Raw genomic sequence first — 6,000 nt, 5'->3', positions numbered from 1 at the left:
CAATACATGAAATACAACTGGGAGATTATGTAATGGTAAAAGGGTAGAAAGAAACCTCCCTCACTCCTCGATGGGAGGGACCATTTCTTGTGCTTTGGCTACAGATACCGCAATACGAACTGCTGAGAAGTGTTGGACCCATACTTGACAAGTGAAAGGACCTATCCAACCAGACTTGGATAAAAATGAATGGACAGTGGTCTCCCTGCCCGGAAGCCTGAAACTCCGGATTCAATGCCTAACTGATGCAAGAGGAAGCCCAATCACAGGAACAGTGGTATCGCAGTCAGAAGATTAATTGTGGGGAACTAGAGTGTGTTTGTTATCCACTTATTTGCTTTATATGCAATAATTGCAAGGAAAAGTGAGTCTGTCATCGTAGATGTGGTTATACTCCTTGTGGGGTATGTCTGGAGTGCCAAAAATACTGAATAGAACCTCCGTATCACAGGATTTCTAGGAACTATAGAAATAGATTCCCAAGAGTGGTGGGAATTATTTTTAAATAATTTAAATATTAAATTATTTTTAAATAATTTCCAAGGAAAATTAAGAGCGCACCCTAATATAGTTGCCCTTGAGTGTAGAAAGCGAATTAAAGTCCCTTGTTCTGCACCAGCAGTAAAGAAAAGGAATTGGGATGCCTTTAAGAAAAGACATGAGCTCCGGAGGTCCTCCCCTGGACTCCCTGAAGAATATCCCTGCTGCCAAGAAGATGGCTCCCCTTGCTGCCGGAGGCAACCCGGTAGGCATAGGAAGAGGCAGAGGGATACGGAAGTGGGAATGGATAATAATCATACTAAATCTAATGACCGATGGGACTGCTGACTCTTGCTCGAAGTGTTACCAAAATGTTAAATATGGACGCCAAATCATACAAGCATTGGCAATTCTTTCGCACATTAACTCTGGTTGTTACGAGGAGAGATGACTAGAAAGTTGTTATATCCAAGGGCAAAAATATTAGGTAGTGGAAAACTTTGGGAGTAAAACAGGATGAGTTGTTAAAAGATTTGGTACCTGTCCGAAAGGAGAAATATATATATCTGTTTTACTCAGGGAGGAATGTGGGGCTATACCAATGGAGGGGGAGTTCAGGACAGAGATAAGGAAGAATTAGTTCGGAATGCCAGCCAGCATTTACAGAAATCGAATGATCGGGTACAGAAATCGAATGATCAGGTACAGAACTCAAATGATTGGGCAAAGGCCGGACCCTCCCTTTATGAAAAATTAAAACCTAGACTTAGTGAGTGGGATCTCCCCACTTTGGGTAAAAACTTATATGTAGACTTGAGGCAGAGAATAGTTACGGAACTGAATATATCGTCCTTTTGGATATGCGGAGGATCCCAAATGATAGAACAATGGCCTTGGAGAGGGGAAGGGATAGGCCCCCAACAACTTTTAATCTGGAATTACACCCATTCTTCGCATTCTTACACCATTCTTCACCCCTAGACCTGAGGGATGGATATTAAGCCATGAAATAATAGGACAAGCCTGTATAACTCGAGAAGGATTAAATTTTACTCAATATGTAGGACATACTCCTTGTAAATTAACGTTAATTACCAATGTTACCCATAAGAGGTGGTGGCCAAGACCCCCTCAGGATTCTGGTCCAGCAGCTGTAATGGGAATGAGACAATATGCTGGAAAAATATGACTGGGGCCAACCCATTTAAAGAGATTGAAGACCTTAAGTATTTCTGGGATAACCCGGAAAGAAACGATCAGAAATGGAAATCACCGGATGGGTTATTTTGGATTTGTGGGAAAAGAGCCTACAATGAATTACCTAATAGATGGAGAGGGACTTGTGCTATAGGAATAATACAACCTGCATTCTTTTTAATACCTAAGCAAAAAGAGAATATCTTAGGAAGACCATTATATGAAACTTTAGATAGAAATAAGGGTGATATTAACATTGGAGGAGTGCAAACCTGGGGAGAAAATGAATGGCCTCCTGAGAGAATCATAAAATATTATGACCCGGCTACATGGGCTCAAGACGGAAGTTGGGGATATCGTACCCCAATTTATATGCTTAACAGCATAATAAGACTACAGGCAGTAGTGGAGTTAATTACTAATCAAACCGCTCAAGCATTAGAGCTGATAGCAAAACAATTATCACAAACTCGAGCAGGGGTATACCAAAATCGATTAGCCTTAGATTATTTGTTGGCTGAAGAGGGAGGAATTTGTGGGAAATTCAATAATTCCAAATGTTGTTTAGAAATTGATGATAAAGGACGAGCTATTACAGAAATAGCTGAAGACATCAAAAGAATAGCTTATGTACCAGTTCAAAAATGGGATTCAATTGTAAAGATGATTGGTGGGATAAATTATTTGGAGGAACTTGGTAGAAAAGAGTGGGATTTATAATTTTATGCTCCATGGTTGGGTTGTTATTTCTACCATGTATGATTCCATGTTTTATCAAGCTGATCCACTCTGTGATCCAAGGAATGCAGGTTTCTGCAATGCCCTTGGATCCAGAGAAGGCTGCTAGAGGAAAAACCCACTCCTTAATAATAATAAAAACCAAACGAAATTCTGAACTTTCAGCAGCAGTCAAAATAGTAAAACAATTTGAATCCAAGACACGAATTAATCATATTACCTTTAAAAAAAAAGGGGGGGACTGTGAAGAATATAGATGTAATTCGTGCCAGAAAACACAATGTAATGCCTGTTGGTGCACGACCTGCAAATTAGCATTACCGAAGATAGGGTAAAAGGTCTGCTGGAATGATTTGGAGCCTGAGTAAGGACCCCTAGGGAGGCATGGAACAATAGCAGGAGACTGCAGATTAACTTGATAAAGACCTGAAAGATACCTTGCGCAAGAAACCGAGTTCAAAGTACAGAAGTGAAGATAAGGAAAATGAAAAGGAGATCGCCACATGGACAATATCGACCTGCAGAATAAAATAAAAGGAACTGAGAACTCAGACTTAAGTGTGCATTGTTGGTGGAGCGGAGACTCCCCAGCGCACCCAGCGCTGTTTCCTTCTAATGCTTTCCCATATAAATATAATAAAGCAAACTTTTGCAGAAATTACGACTGATTGAGTATTTATAACACCAGGATCACATTAAGAAAGTAAAGTTTCTGAAAACTTATATATGTGCACAAAAACTGATTTTATTATAACAATTCATGACAAGATAAGGGTTCAGGGTAGCTGGTGATAAGGCACTGTTTGTGAAAATATGTTAAATACAACATACAAACACTAAAGCATATATAGTATACACAAGTGATATGCAGGTAAGAAATAAGTAGTTAAAAACAAAATATAGAAAGATATTAGTAGTTAGCATGCTGTTAGAATATAGGACATGTAACAGAAATTTCTTGCCCAACAACGTCAATTTGGGAGGGGAAGACAGGGTCCGATTAATAAACTGATAGTAGAAAGTTATTCATAGAGGGTCTTCCCTATGTGTTTCCTCTTTGTGTTTGAATTTTAAAATATTTTGGACCCTCAGGTAGAGTTTTGGGTGGAGCTTGAGTGATTTTAATCATACACTCTTTCAGTCCTTATTGGTATAAAAAAAAGTTCTTTATGTTCCAAAAACTAACTGCTCATGACCAATGTGACTGGTTATGGGAGTGGTTTGCCTTGGAGGCAGGGAGAAGGTGTGTAGCCTTCTGTGTGGAAGCGTGTCACAGCGTACTTTAAAAGAAATGTGAGCTCTCTATCCTGGCATGGTGCCAGAGTGATCCAAAATCACTCAGGAGGAGAGTGTGAATGATACTTTTTACTAAACAAGGGGCATGTCCTTAAAACATTGGATTCAACTGATCAAACAACACACACACACACACAGAAAAGAAGCAGAAGCTGAAGATACCAGGTCACTCGGCAAGGATTGGCATCATTATAGCAATCTGCTTAACTGAACACCTAAAAACAACAGGGAGAGCCCTAATGCTGCCTGGATTCAAAACCGAAACCAGAACAAATACAGCACCTACTGCCTGCTGCAGCTGCATGCGTTGCAAAGAGAAAAGGGTCAAAAAGATAGAAAAGGGAGAAAAGAAGAAAAGAGAGGAAAGGAAAAGGTAGAAATAATTACAAAAGAAACTGGAATAATTACAAGAGAAACTGGAAATATGAGAGAAAGTCACCACCTCAGGAACTTCGCATGTGGAAACATGCATTTCTTTGTCTAGCGTGCCAGAAGTTGGTAGGTGTCTGCACATGACACTACAAGGCACACTACACAAGACACGAAGTTGCAGGCTTTCATGGGGATTTTCAAGCCCTCTGTTCCCGCTCCTCACTGGATCGGGTGGGGGGACAGGAAACAGACTCTTATGCCCCCCACTAGGCAGATCCAGTCATGTTCTCTACCATTTCTAGTCTTCCCACTGGGACCTGGGGGACATCACCTGCTTTGATCCACAAACCCATGCCATGCAGGGTCCATACAGTGTTTTCACATTATAATGACATGATATGAGCAAAGTTCAGCTAAAATGCACATTGACATCCATGTTGCTGAACCAGCAGCTGCAATTCATATTTCTATGAGAGGAACTATGTAGCTATCTTCTCAGATCCATGCACTTAATGCCTATTATTGAAAATGGAACCTGGCTGCACAGTTCTACCTGTGCCCCTTTGCTCCACTCCTCTCACAGTGAGGCAGGATGTACTGTTTTGGCCTGGACTGGCCCTTCTCCATGGCAACTGCATTCCTCTCCTAGGAGCAGCCTGCTGCAGGTACCCAAGTGTATTTCTTCACCCACAACTTCCCTGAGCATCCACAACTTCCCTGAGAAACCTATGCCAGTGCCTCACCACCCTCATTGTGAAAAATTTCCTCCTTATGTCTAATCTAAATCTGCCCCTCTCTGATTTATAGCCATTCTCCCCAGTCCTATGTCTTTGTAAATGCCTTTGTAAAAATGCATTATTTGCACATCCAGCATGCCAGAGCATTCTCTGACTTCGCCGGCGCTCTGCCCAAAATTGCTGTATTATCCTTTTGCTTTTTACAATGAATTGTTGTTTACAGCCTGTGTCTTTCTTTCCTTGAAGTCCAGGAGGCCACTGACAGCCGCCTGACCCCAGGAGAGAGACTCAGCCTTTCACAGAGCAGTTCCTATAGGTATATCAAGACCTAGAGACACCATACTGACCGATTAATATTGACTTTACCAGCATATGATGGCAACAAACTAATACACTCAACTGAATTTCTAAATGCTTTTTAGAGGTTTGCTCTGGAATAAACTTTGAGACTCACGCATAAGAGACAATATTTGAGAAATTATGGATATGGAAGGCTGGCATTCAAACCTGCATAATCAGATACATTGCAGTAAATGTAGAAGTATATAATGGCACAAAAACTACATTGTACCTGATTCATGTATGTTCCTGACATCTTCATTTTTCTTTTTTATTTTTTGTTTAAATTATCCATGAATCACCAAGCTTTGACTCTGATTTTAATATAGTTTTTTCTTTTTTTGCAATATTAGATACCTACTTTGCTTAAAGCCTGAAGGCACAAGGTAATACAGAGTTTTCTAAAACTTGTGAACACAAGAATCTTCATTAGAATTCCAAGAGATACCTTGGAACATATTGAAGCAATATTATAGCATGAAAATTAGCATTTATTTCTATGCAAATCCATGGGATTGTTCCTGACTGACAACAGACCTTCTGCTTAATTTCTGAATTAAAGTAGAGGAACACACTGGAGCTTTTTATTCATCTGGCTTCACAGGGACATATTTTTTATTTCATCATTTCTTACCAAATTTGAAAGAGAAAGTTGCAGTTTTAGATGTTTGTTCTGAACATGCTTCACGATCAAGCAGAAGAAAGAGATTGTGTAAATAATGCCATGGAGGGCAAATCACAATGCCAGTGTATTGTGCAGAGACAGAGAGGCTATGTAAGAGGGATGGAACACCTCAAAGAAGAAAGGCTGAGAGATCTGGACTTATCTAGCTTAGAGAAG

The sequence above is a fragment of the Cuculus canorus genome, chromosome 4 (genome assembly GCF_017976375.1).
Source record: "Cuculus canorus isolate bCucCan1 chromosome 4, bCucCan1.pri, whole genome shotgun sequence".
NCBI lineage: Eukaryota > Metazoa > Chordata > Aves > Cuculiformes > Cuculidae > Cuculus > Cuculus canorus.
This window is presented reverse-complemented; position numbering follows the sequence as displayed.